The sequence below is a fragment of the Falco naumanni genome, chromosome 10 (assembly GCF_017639655.2).
Source record: "Falco naumanni isolate bFalNau1 chromosome 10, bFalNau1.pat, whole genome shotgun sequence".
NCBI classification, from domain to species: domain Eukaryota; kingdom Metazoa; phylum Chordata; class Aves; order Falconiformes; family Falconidae; genus Falco; species Falco naumanni.
The window spans coordinates 17,868,978-17,883,174 of NC_054063.1; the positions used below are offsets into that span (position 1 = coordinate 17,868,978).

Genomic DNA, 14,197 nt, shown 5'->3' on the forward strand with positions numbered 1-14,197 from the left:
ATTGTTCTGCAAGGGAACCAGTCCTACTCCTTCCACCATGCCCAATTCCGAGTGATAGCTGCTCTGTATTTCTCTTTCCCATATTTGCCTGGCCTGAAGGCTTTTGCAGCCTCTGGTTTTAACTGCCTGTTAAATTTCTGTTGAGAAAAGAAGAAAACTTTTAACATAAACTCTGGTAGGTTATACTTCCCTGAGCACAAACCAATGACATTTACAACAGCAATCTCCAAGCAATTCTGGAATGCAATCCAATAAATAAGAAATGAAACACAGAGTAGTTAAGATTTTTTTCCTGGCAAGGGACAAAGTGGATGTGAATGCATTGGGTAAGACAAACTAAAAATTAAACTTGGGTGAGGGTTTTTTTGCCATAATAAAACTTCTAAAATCCTATTGAAACCTAACTTCTCAGCTTCTTTTCAGAGTATGCCAGTAGAACTAAAATAACATCCACTTTGGTAGAACTAAATAAAAGTCAGCAGAAGCTCTTCTTCTGCATGCTTCTCTGATACTGAGTTTAAATGTACTACACAAAAAGCTTGTGCCTTACTAATGCCTGATTTTGGGATTGCTGTCATTATTGTGGCTTGGGATGCAATAGAAAAGAAAAAAATAAAAGGTTCCAAATGCACATAACTCTCAAATGCTTATATACAATTTTATTTTCACTGGTTTTGAGACACATTCTTTTTTATCCTTTTCAAGACATTAAAAACAATTGTTGTTAGGCCACCGCACTCTTTTCTCTTTACAGAAACCTAAGCATTTTACAAAGGATGGACCACCCTAATGGCGGTGTTTAGGAGACCTCACTGAACAGTCCTGGGAGCAACACATTCCATCATGACCTAAGAAATCATTATGTCCTTTGCAAAGGAAGAGAAGTACATGGAAAGGTAATTTCAAGCATTCCAGTGAGTTTTATATACTGCCAGATATGACAATACCAACAGTCTCTCCACCTACCTCTGAGCCACTCCAACCAGGGCATACAGACATTCTGTTGGCATTTATCTGACTATAAACAACTGATCAATGCATCTAGAACATTTAACTAGTTTAGTGACTCTTCTGCAAGCATTATAATTCAGTAAGGTTGCCAGGAATTTGCCACTCTGTCCTTTTTAAGAAAGCCTGAATTAAAGGCATGTCCCCATTAGCAGCCAGTCCATTAATTAAATGATCTACATCCAGAAACTAGAGCAGGAATTTACACCCCTCCCAAACAGAGCTACATGTTCTTTTAGCAAAATGCTTTACATAAATGAACAAGTGATTTTGATCTTCCTCACACACAGGTGAATTAATGAAGAAATTCCGGAGAAACAATTAACTGATTATCATCAGTAGAAAAAACTTGTATGTAACGTTCAGTGAATAAATTTCTTCAAGAAAAATAAATTCAATTACACTTTCTCAGCTTCATGAACTATTTACCAGCAAGCTTTTAGCTGACCACTTGAGACAGATTGAATACTAGGCAAATTAGGGCCAAACAGACTTCAAGGTGGTGTTTACTGCACTCTCTGCCCCTAAGCAAGATAAAATACACCTACGGATATGCCAAGAGGTCTCTCTTACTTGTTCTTACAAGTGTTCAGTGACAGAGACTCTACAAGCTCCTAAGTCTGAAATGAAAATAAGCATTAACCAAATAACCCTCACACACCAGCAGAGTACAAGGCGTGGGGCATCCACTGTGGCAGCCTCTCAGACTTTTTCACATGGCAGAGTATCAAGTATACAAGACAGCCATGGAGCAAAAATGTACAAAATGGGGCTTTTTTTTCCTGCAGACAATATTTATTGTTACCCAATAAACTCACTTCAGTGGTTATGATTTTCTAAATGCATGATATCATTCAAGTATTTCATACAAACTTACTAATTTTGAAAGAACATTAGTATGGTTTAAGCTGACAAAACTATGCCCATATTTTATTACAGCAGGGTTGTATATATTGATTACTTTCTCCAGCTCTACTGCTGTTTTGGGTTTTTTTTACATTCGATCTTTAAATTACATTTCAACCAGACAGCTTTCAAGGCAAAATCAATGCTCTGTATGGTACATAGCAGGACAAAATGCCACCTGTTCAACACCTCTAGGTGCTACTGGATCACAAACATGCTTGTATATATTTGCGGCTATCAATGCAACATTTGTGTACAGTTTGTGAGAAACTGATAAAATTAATCTGTGGGTGAAGCACACAGACTGAACACACCGAAATGCAAGATGTTTAGGAAATCAGGAACCTGCGCATCAGACAGAGCTGCCCAAGGGGACCCAAGCTCTCCCACTGATGTGATTCCATAGACTCAGTGGAAAGCAAGTCTAAAGCAGGAATTAAATTCAATTCTGTTAATTTTCATGTTGAGCTTTATTTTCTTGTTGTTTTGCACCTGTGAATCTGATTCTACAATTGCAGAATTTCTTTATCATTCAAGGAAAGATGTAATATTCACATGGAAATCTGAAGTCCTTATCTCTTAACCAACTGGCATATAAATAAAGGTCTACAAAACAAGTAAAGTTGTTCACTCCTCTGGTCACCAATTGACTAGATGCCTTTCAGAAATTACATATTCAAAAGTTTATGTGATGCTTCTCACTCCACAAACTTTTCATAGTATTACAATTTCTATTTACTTACTGAGATATGAGGCAAAGTCAGGGGTGGGGGGAGAGAGAGAGAGATTAAAAAGTAGATTTCAAAGTGAGAGCTGACAGGACTGGAGGGAAGCTGAAATACTGAACAGTAATTTCATAAACATTTCAACTGTAGCCAAACGCTAAAAAGGCTGGGGTGGGGGGGAACACAACACATACAAACCCAACAACAATTGCAACAACACTGTGGAGCAAGGTTTGCGTTAACGATTACACTGATATGCAATATAAATTATGAAAGGCCATTTAATTAGACTAGACCTCACGGTACCATCTTAACACTCCCAGGTGATCAGTAAGGAAACGTTGGTATCTGAGGGCTCAGTAAGGTATTATTTTTAGTTTAGGGTAAAATTTATAGAACTTTAGGTATCAATAAATATAAATATCATTAATATACTGCTACACATGTTGTTTTGTACTACACAACATTCTGTCACTGAACAAAAATAGTAAGCATGAACAAACTACAAAAAAAGTCAGCATTTTTAGCATTTTCTGCTAAAAGTGTATTATCGAGACCTGGGAACATCACTAAACTGCTACACTCAGCATAACTGGCTTTTTTTTTTTGTCCTATCTAGTTTGGCAAGTAAGGGAGCTTTGCAAAAAGGAAAGCAAAGAGTAGTTTGATGAGTTTAATTTAATGATGGTTTACACCGTATTTTTCTTCTGTGATGCTTTTTCATCACACAGAAAAATGTTAGGTTCTGATCAGTTTTGCAGGTGGTGCTCGCAATATTTGCAAAGCATAGATAACACCTCAACTACAGGCTGGCAAACTGGCAGACATCAGACAACAACCCATAAAGATCATATGCACCAACTATCAACAGCAGTGGGAATCATAGGAGGCTTTGAAACTAAGGTGAGACTGTAGGAGACAGATGGCTGCCTTTCCATCATCAGCCCTAATCCCTCACACAATTCTAACTACAAAGAGGACAATAACAGGGGGATCTCAGATTTACAGCCAAGGGAAAGAAAACAGAGGGAAAAAACCAGCAACAGCACCCACAGGTGTGAGACACCTTCTTGGGGTGAAAGGCCAATAGGGATATTCAGCTGACCTTGACATCGCTCTTCCCTCACGTGAGAAGCCTCTCCCTCCCAGATAACTTTACCTCACATTCAGGAGCAGAGTTGTACATATGGCGGTTGGTGCCCACGAAGGCGAGCCTACAGGCCACTTCTCTGTCCTGCTGGGTTTGTGCTTTCCAATGGGGAGCGAATGGATCAAGTGGATGTAACAGGGCTGAAAGTGAGAAACGAGAAAGTATTAAATTTCTGTGGGCTGTTGATTTCCTAAGCAGGTTTCAGGCCCATTTTAGAGAGAAGACGATGGTGAGCGGAGCAGCCAGCCTCCTACCCCGAAGCTCCTCAGATCCTCCCTTCTCAAGCCAGAGAGTTACTGAAGCACAAATGCAGATTTTTATGGGATACAGGAGCCAGGTCTGCCAACCCTGCCAAGCAGCTATCCCTGCAAGCTCTGATGGGAAAGATAAACTCACCTTGCAGAGATGGCTGAGCTACATGAAAAGAAGAGCCCTCCAGAAGGACCATTTCTCCATTCACCATTGTAGGCAGTCTAAACCACTAATTAAATGCATTTTAAAGCAGTAAAGCCCTGTAAGCCATTCAGTTTAGGCTACAATTTTGCCTTCGTTTCTGGCCCTACTTCATTATGAAAGCAGGCAGTGAAAAAAAACAAAAAGGCTGTCTCTTTGCTTGAGTCCTTATCTAGATACTCCCTGTCAGGAACCCACAACTGACATATCTTGCTGATCCTAATATGAATTACATGCTTATAAACTGCAATTGCCTGCAGTAGACAGGTAGACAAGCCTTGTCTTCCAAAAAGCATCGCCATTTCATTTTAAACTTTTTAACTTTTTCAAGTCTAATCAGCACAACAGCGTAACAGTACATAACAGGAGAGGGGCAATGACTGAGCCGAATTAAGGTCTTTGGGCACACATCAACTTCTGTTGCTCCCACAGAAATTCCAGCTTCTGGGAGTTAATACAAGACATTTGTACTGAGAAATATATAAAACAACCAAAGTTAAAAAAGAAACCCAAAAAACTAATTGGCCAGCAATCACTTTTCTTTCTTATTACTCCTAGGAAGAGACAACAGACAACAAAGAATTTGTGACTATCAGTAGTAGGAAAGGTTGCCATCTTCTTGCTTATGTTTTTCAAGTTATAATATGCTTCAGAAAACCCTATCTTAATATTTCCTGGAGAAGACAGAAATTGTACAGTCCACTGCACTGATGGTAGGCTCATTCTGCAGACTTATTAAAGTAATGCATACTAACAAAACTAATAACAATATACTACACCAAAGTCATATCCTATGAGAATACTGTCTAATTGGATAGATATCATTTAAGAGAAACATAATGTTTCTTACAGCTACAATCATTTACAGTGTACTTAAAAATCTATTTTCAGAAATAATAGCTACAGATATGTATACAGGCTACACTAAATTAATGGGCCAAATTACTAAGCTTGCTACAGAATTCTGTAAGGGGAACCTAATTGGAAAGTAGCTGGTCTAAAAGAGCTAGTGGAAGATTTCCACAGGTCAGTTACCTGTCAGTTTAAAATTTACTCTTACTGCTGACATCAAAGCTGTAAGGACATGTCCTGGGAGTAATATGAATGCTGGCAAGCGGCACAAGTTTTATTATACTCCATTTTTCATCAAATCAGGTCTTTTGAAAGGCCCTCTCCAGAGAGGAGGCAAGCGGTAGTGGCAGGCGTCTGATTCCTCCTCCCTACCTGTGGCATGGCAGTGGGGCGCAACTTGGGTGGAAACCCCTCCAGTTTCATAACTTCATAAGGGGCGTTATATGGTGGAAAAACTCAGTGTACTCTTTTGGATTAACTGAACAAAAATCTCCATATTTTACAGTGGTCAGTAAAACATTTGAAAATGGTGGGGAAATGGGAAAACATTAATACACAACAATTTTAACCAAATTGCAACTGTTAACCAAAATGCAACATGGTTTCCAGAGACACACCCTATTCACATCACTCTCCCCCACTGGAAAAGCTGCCTTCAAAATACATGTATGAAGAACATCAACATAATTCACTAACAGCCTACTGCGCAACACAGTTTCTGCAATCAGCCCTCCTTTTAAAATAGGTTGATGGGATCTGAGCACATGCTTTTCTCATTACAAAAGCATCTTTTTGTACCCAGAAAAGTCTTATCTCAAATTCTTTAATTATATGCCTAGTTTAATTGTAGCCTACATTTTGCTTAAGAATTAGATTGGAGCCAGTATATAATGCACTGTAAGTGGCACCTTAAGCTACCAAGACAACTGGTCCAGATTTCTTACCAAAAAAAAATCTGACAGGAGACATTTAAAATGTTTCCCAAAAAGGGGCGAGTAACTTTGAGTCTTTTACACCCAAGTCAACATCATAGACTTTTAGCTGCAAAACTAACTGCCACTTTTACAGCTTAATGAAGAAACTGAACACCAGTTCAATCAGAAATGCAGAAAGCCAAAAAGTGTGTAAGTAGTAAAGCGAAATTTGGGAAAGAAGTTTACATTTCTTACACGGTGGGAAACAGAGATGTTAGTTTTCACCAGCAACAGACATTCTTTTACCAGCAGGATTAAATACATGGCATTTTAAGGACCTTTTTCACTTCTCTTGTTGCCTTTTCCACTGATTATTTTTACCTACACGTCTCACATTAAGGTCAGCAAACACTTTCTCCCTGGTTATGATTAACATAATGCAACAGCTTAACTGTGGTAGGCTTCACTCTGCATCATTTCCCTCCATCTCTACCTCTCTCCTTCTTTAATATCTGTCATGTTTGCTTCTTTTCATCACCTACCCTTTTTCCCCCCTCAGTACTCTAACTGGGCTTCATTCCAGCTTGTACAACCCATCAGTGACCATCGGCATTATAAATTACCCAGATACAGATCTCCCTACCTGAGACTTAACAATGTAAAAGGATGATCAGCAGAAGTCACAAACTATTCAAGATACACAGCCTCTTCTCACATCCCTATGTAAAAGTCATGACAGTGGAACAGCTGGGTGATTTAAAGTATTTATATTGCAGTGTTAACAAAAATTAAAGGAGGAATATCTTGATAATCAGATTAAGGAATGTTGAACATATTCTCTGTTCTACTCTGGTGACTAAACTTTAAACTTAAAGCTTAAACGGCTGGTTCCACAGCTTCACAGTCTCAGTGCTGAAAATAAGAATACCACTTAACTGTTTTTCTGAGGTTCACTTCCAAAATTTACTCAGAGTAAATATTGTCTGTTTGCAATTGAAAGGATGTTAGTCCCAGAACTGTATTTCCATAATGACTGCATCCTCATTACAATTCTCAAATTTTGTCAAGTACTCACTCTGCTGATATTTTGTCAGCAAAGTTTAATTAAACAAAAAGCATGCATACACTATGATTCTGAAATTGCAGCAACGAACTGGTGTACATGGCTAAGCATAACAGTGTTACCAAACCCTAAATCAGAGACATTTACAATCCAAACATAGGAATAAAATGGTTTAAATCAATTATATAAGACAACCCCTTCTACATGAAAGTGCAATAACAAATTTCAGAAAAGTAATGCCACAGGTCTTGAATATTACGGCTACAGCTTTACTAATAAACAAAACTGCACAGAGATTGTTTACATGGATTAATTGCCTGCACTCTCACTAGCATGTTTTTTGCCTGCTCACCCTGGGATCCCAGAGAGCAAGTGAACAGTCAAAGCTTGGGCACTCGGAAACCCCAGGCTCCATCCCCAACTGACAGTCTGGTCACTGCCATGCCATTTTGGAAAGGAAGTGAGCTCAGGTGCATGGGAGAGAGCTGTGCTGCACCATTTGGCCTCAGGGATGGAGAACAGCCACTGGCCTAATTTATTTAATTGTAAAGGCACAGTCTCTGGTGCCTCCAAGAAGGTGTTGGCACAATACTTACTACATCACTCAGCATTCCCTCATTAAGCATATATTGCTCAACCATGCACATTTATCAAGATCCTCCCAGCACGCTCACACTGCTGAGCACAATGCACATTTCCTCATACACTGCAACAGACCCCTACACACAAGAAAAATACTCAGGAGTGAACATGGGTGCACTGCTCTCCCATGCTCCTTTCCATCAAAAAGACAGAGTAGCCTAGTTGGTTTCTAAAAACTTCATTGGTTTCCAAAAAAAGTGGTTGACGGGGTTTTTTTTTAAGTGAAAAGATCATATACTATTTACTTCTAATACAGAAATTTATTAGAAACAATGTTGAACGTGAAATACAGCTACCACATCTTAGGCATCAGGCGGAACCATATGCTAAATGTGTCACAGCAAAAAAAAAATTGAAATACTTTTTCAAATATAACCTGAACTTAAATCTGACCCACAGCTTGCCTTATGTTTTATCTCACCATTTAGAAGTAAGTCTTTATTTGTATCAACAGAAACATTGTACAGGTTTCTCCTCTTTCCTGAAAGAAAAGACTTGTTAAAGCTGCTGTATGGAATCATCAATAACAGTGGCACTTTCTGTTTGCTCTAAGAGGTCCAAAACGTGCATTTGTAACCAACAGTATAACACACTCCAGCAGCACACAGTATTTGCTGTACTGCTGATAGTCCTGTTTTCAAAGACTGAGTGCTTACAGATAGGGATAGCCCTTATACGCTGTGGCATCTGATCCAAAGTAACTCTGTGCTGGCTTACAGACTCACTGACTTGAAAGCAGCCTATTAAAACAAGACCAGAGTTCTGAGCAAATGATGCACATCAAGGGCTCAGTTCAGACCCTAGGTTTTTAACATGAATTAAATCTCATCTGCGTATTCTTAAAAGATAGAAAGACTGTGTCAAATTCATGTACTCAGCATCTCCGAGATGTCAGTGACAATCATCTCCACAACCAAGTGAGTACCCAAGAATTTTTACTATCAGCATCTCTGACATCAAGCAAAACCACTTGTGTCAACTGCTGGCAAAGCGCCTGCGTCGTATCCTTGTCTACTGATTGCTCCATACAGAGGCTCACAGCCTGATCTTCCAGTTTATACACAAAGCTTTGTGCTAGGGAAACTGAAATCCAAGGTCAGCTACACTGCTGCCCTAGCTCCAATGGCATTATTTTCTCATGGTTTCCCTGTATTCCCCAAAATCTGCAAGTTTCTGTCCACAGGCGTACTTACTTTCCCTGAAACTTCTGGAATGGGTTAGATGCTGTGTTCATAAATGATCACGAGATCAGTGCTGGCAAGCTTAGCATAAGTATATACCATGATAAGCCTGTTCATTTTTAAATAAAAAAGCAATGATGCTTTTTATGAAGACTGAAGAGAGAAACTGGTTAGAAAAATCACCATCATCATATTTTTAAATTACCGTTCTTCCCAGGCTGAACTGAAAAATGCAGACAGTAAACAGCAGTGCTGAAAGCAGTTTATATTTTCAGAATTCTTCGTTTACGAATTCCAGGTGCTACTTCTCAGGCAGACAGGAAAATTAGATTCCAAAAAACACTGATTTTAGTATGACAGTGTTTTTCTGAAGTTAATCACATGCAAATCATTATGCGAGTATTTACATTTTTGATTAGGACAAGATTGAGACGTTAGAAAATAGAGCAATGATCCTCCTGTAGGTTTCAGCAAAGATGTTTCAGATATGCAAGAGACATGAATAACTAACACAGAAGAAATAAGCAAAGGTCAAAAAAAAAGTATTAAAAGGCTGAAGATAAATACCTTGTCTTTACTATCCTTACCAAAGAGTTCACACTATCTAGGGTGCATGCTTTTTTAATTAATGGAAAACTAGTTTGATGTGAAGGCCTACGTCACACTGGGACTCTGAGGGGCTTCTCTTGAAACTCAGTCTGTTACACAGCTAACACTCATCCAACACCCCAACATAATAGCAGAAGCAGTGAAACTGAAGTCTGCCAATGAAACTTAAGAAAGAAATTTGATCAAGCCATTGGAGTCTCTTGCATAATTAACCTTCTCTTCTTCAGACCACTCTTAGTTGATCTGGAGAAGAAGCACCACACCTCCCAGCCCTCCACTCTCCTCACATCCCAGATAGCCTACAGACACCTTACCTGAGGCACATCCTAAAGGGCTCTAAAGCCACAGAACCACCCACATCAGGAACACAGTGTGAGAAGTACTATTTCCCAGATGTGAACTACTCAGACGGTGCTGTGGCTGCCAGCTGCAAGCAGCCCACAGCGAGAAAGAGCTAGGGCTATTTCTGAGTGGGGGATCTAAGATCTAACCCCACGTTGTCTAAACCCAGATAGATCTAGGATCTAATCCAGGGGTTACAGCATCTGAGAAATTTGTAAAATAAAAGGAATACAGAAAGCTTGAATAATCTCAGCTGTGAGACACATAAGCACAAATGTGGTAAAAAAAAAAAAAGAGAAAAGCTGGGACAGAGGCAGAGGGTAATCAACCTGAAGAAATTAAAAAGCATTTTTTTGGGACCTAATAGCAGGGGAAAGCATGAGTACTGTGACATAAAGCAAAGGCTATCAAAACACCAAGTCAGAACTGATGCAAAGAATTTGTCAGATGGCCCTGACTCTCAGCTGTATCTTCATGGGCTTTGAATTCTAGTTTACAGCAAAACACCTGGAAGAGGCGTGCAGGAATTTGGCCAGTCTTTAAGACTGGCTACCTAAATTCAGCTGCTACTTTTTTTCAGCTTAATCCTTCTAAACCCTCAGACCAGCTGTGGCTAGAGAAGAAATACCAAAGCTGCACTGTAGTTTGAAGGTGCTGCAGAAAACCCTTGCAAATGCCTAGATGGTCCTTATACCTAATAATACGCAAGATTATATGTGCCCTCAAATTTGGGAGTGGGAAGAGTGTTGCCCATATTCAGCAAAGGCCTTTTGAGGCCATTTTGACTCTTTCTGCAAGATCAGAAAGATCAGGAGTGCTTCTCCTAACTGGGATCCAGCTAACCTCCTCATCCCCTCCTGCCACTGCAAGGAACTGAGCACTGACATCATCTCTGTTTCCCTACACTCTGTGGTTTGTGCTCTCATTTGATTTCAGGGATGTTAATATATTTGGCTTAACTGGAGTCCTTGGATTTTTAATACAGAAGATATGGGTAAAGCTAATGTCCTATGACATCCAGGAGGACCGCTAGGACTTCGGTACCTTTGGAGCTATAAAATGCATACAGGTGTCTGTTTAAAACTCACTATGTTTCAGAGATTATGAGGACCTACTAGCTTCCACTCACATCCATACCCAAGCCTGAAAACTGTTACAGTGGTGTCCAGCAATACATTGAAAAATTTAACAGCAAGTACTCCAGATTTCTGCAACTTTTAGACAGAACAGAAACCTGGAAGGGGTGGATCTATAACCCATTTTCTTGCTGTCTCCTATTACACGCAAGCCAGTGGATGTGGAAGTGCTCCCAGTCTCTCACTGCAGACAGGAGGTGGGGCGTTCATCAGTGCCTCAGTGGGCCTGAAGACCATGCTCCTGGCAGACTAGGCAACAGCCACAGCTGCTTCGTCTACATACTCCCTCAGGTGTAACAATGCTATGCACTATTCTCTATTATTTGTTCCACAATGGCAAGCAGATTAAGGCCATGCTGTGCTAGATAATACAAATTTATTAGAGGAGGAACTTGAGACTAGAAGGATGACATTGTTTATTGATTCTCATTCTTCACAATCATAGGCAATTAGACAATCACAAGTCCAACTCAGGTCCACAGGAAATCTAATCCACTCACCAACACACAACAGGTTTTAAAATAACATTCTGTACCAATAAAATAACGTAGCATACCATAAAAACATAAATGCCTAAAGACATAGCTACAGTCCTCAGAAGAAAGTGGGAAAGATTAAAAGTATTGTAACTTCTACCGTGAAGGACTCCTTCAAATAAAACACAAAAAGAAAAGCTGCAAAAAGGCCTACCACTAATTATATATTTATTCACAAGAGAGATGAGGTACTGTAAAACCTACATTAAAGTCTCACACTGCTGAATTGCATTTCAGCCTAGTTACCTCCCAAGACTTTGATTGTTTTAATGTGCTGTTGTGTTTTTAAAGGAGAGCCATGTTCTTTCACAGTTAAGTCACAACCTTGATCCACAAACAGCTTTAAACAAAGGTAGCATTTATTTTTGAGGACTTTTTTTTTTTCCCTGACAAAGACTCCCTTCAGCAAGGCAGGTTATTCTGAGAGAAGTTAAACAGAGCAGTGACCACAAGAAAGAAGAAAAGGAAGATCTAAAAAAAGGAAAGGATGTAAAAACATGCAGAATAATAAATTCACAGGTTTTGTTACTTGCAGGGAAGTTTTGTGACTTCTCTGTTAAAAGAGCAGGGCCTACTTACACAGGTGTTTCGGACTAAGCATGCCAACAGCCCAGCAGCAGCTGACTGAATTTCCCACTGCTTTTACTATTCCACTGAGCCCTCACAGAGCACCTTCCTGCCACTCACACTCCGATCGCTTTCCCCTCTCCTACCTCACCCTGCCACTCACAGAATCATACAAACAGGACAAGGGAAGGTCACTCTGCTGCGAGCGAGGATTTAGCACTGCTTATGGATGCACTGGTACCCCCACAGTCCACCAGCCCCCCCCCACTATATGAGAGCCAGGGGTCTGCCGGTACCTGGCCTGTCCATCCCACTCCTCACCCTCCACTTCGCCACCTCCTCCCGGCCACGCACCCCCCTCACCCCCACCGCCTCATGGCCACGCACCCCTCACTCACTCCCGCCGCCTCACGGCCGCGCACCCCCTCTCACGGCCACGCACCCCCCCTCACGCCCACCGCCTCACGGCCACGCGCCCCCCCCTCACTCCCACCGCCTCACGGCCACGCGCCCCCCCCCTCACTCCCACCGCCTCACGGCCACGCGCCCCCCCCTCACTCCCACCGCCTCACGGCCACGCGCCCCCCCTCACGCCCACCGCCTCACGCCCACGCGCCCCCTCACAGCCACCCTCAACAGCCCTAACCGTGCCGCTTCGCCGCTCCCATCCCCAGCTAGCAACGAGGACAGGAAGGCGCCTTCCAGCCAAGCGGCATCTCCCGCCCCTGCCCGCCGCCGTCCCCGGGTGCCAGGCTGCGCTGCCCGCCCCGACAAGCTAGCGAAACTCCGCCGCCAAAGTCCAGGGGCTAACAGGGAGCCCGCCTCCACACAGCTCAGCCTCACGGGGTTCCAGGGGGGGGTCCCTGCCGAAGCCTCCCCCGTCCCGTCCCGTCCTCCCTTGTTTCACCTGCCTCCGTACAAGGCGGGGGGAACAGCCACCGAGAGCCGGTCCCCCGAACCGCCGCCTACAGGGCGTACGCCTCACTCTGCGGCTCCCGCCTCAGCAGGCCCCCCACCCCGGGCTCTGCCTACCTGGCGCGGGACAGGGCGGGAAGCTGTGAGGGGGCATCGGGCAGAACGCGGGAAGCTGTGAGGGGACGGTGGGGACAGCGCTCTGCTCACGCCTGGCTGCCCCCACGCTACCGCCGCCCAGGCTCGGCGGGGCCGCGTTTCTCGGGGCGAAGCGGGGGGCGGGGGGAGCCGGGCCGGGGAGCCGCCCCCCCGCGCTCAGACAGGCAGCGCCCGCCTCACTGTGCCTAGGCGGCCCCCTCCCTGCCGTCGGTGCCCTCCGCCGCTGTGCTTACCGGCTGCTCCCGCCATTCCTCTCCGCCCTCCCCCGGTCCCGCGGAAGCAACAGGGCGACCGGCGCGCCGCCGGGATACTTGCATTTTCATCGGGGCTGGCTCAGTCCGGGGGCCCGGAGAGCTGCCGGGCAGCTCGGCAGTCTCAGCCAGCGCCCGTCCCTGCAGACTCAGTTTTCGTGAGTTTTTCTTTTAGTTCTTCATCTTGCTTCCCCCGCTCTCCTCGGCGTGTGGCGCCGACAGCGCACAGCAAGTGCTGAGGGGCTGCACTGGCGGGTCCAGCCACCCTCTGCTGGAACGGGCACCCAGCACCCCTCAGATCTCCTCAGGGCTGGAACGGGCACCCAGCACCCCTCAGATCTCCTCAGGGCTGGAACGGGCACCCAGCACCCCTCAGATCTCCTCAGACCAACGAGGCGCAGGTACCGGGCAGCTGCCAGCTATGAGGCTCTGGCTGGCAACCCGGCTTGCAGAACCACACAGCAGCTAACTCCACCACTGCTAGGGGTGAATATCTACCAACTGACGCCAGAAGTCAGAAAGTTCTGCTGACACATTGATTTCATAGAGGAACGGGAGGTGTCAGGCTCAGCCTGTGAGGAGATCCAAGTGTGGGGTAGGCACAGGGACCACAAATCTCAAGCTGAGGGGAAATCCAGGATGGAGATGTGGACACCAGTGCCATGGGGAGCACACAGGCCACACGTGTGACTCACCAATCCTGCCCACTCCTGCAGTGCATGCGCTGCTGCCGTTTCTCCACATCTTCCCAAACGTCATGCACCTGCACCCGGGGGGCAGCCACGGCTCCA

The 14,197-nt window shown here is 43.6% G+C and overlaps 1 protein-coding gene across 9 annotated transcripts in view; it reads right to left on the reverse strand.

Annotated features, from left to right (window-relative positions):
• Positions 1-13,769, reverse strand: part of SHANK2 (SH3 and multiple ankyrin repeat domains 2) — a 354,480-nt gene extending 340,711 nt beyond the window's left edge. For 7 of the 9 annotated variants that reach the window (XM_040608432.1, XM_040608431.1, XM_040608430.1 and 4 more), the window contains exons 1-2: positions 13,117-13,247; positions 3,799-3,929 (exon numbers count right to left, since the gene is read on the reverse strand). The gene's annotated coding sequence lies outside the window, so the exon portion shown is untranslated. Of the gene's footprint in view, positions 1-3,798; positions 3,930-12,730; positions 12,968-13,116; positions 13,248-13,388 lie in introns of those variants that run through there. The other 2 variants (XM_040608429.1, XM_040608428.1) reach the window with 2 other exon arrangements.
• Between the last annotated feature and the right edge of the window lie 428 nt (positions 13,770-14,197).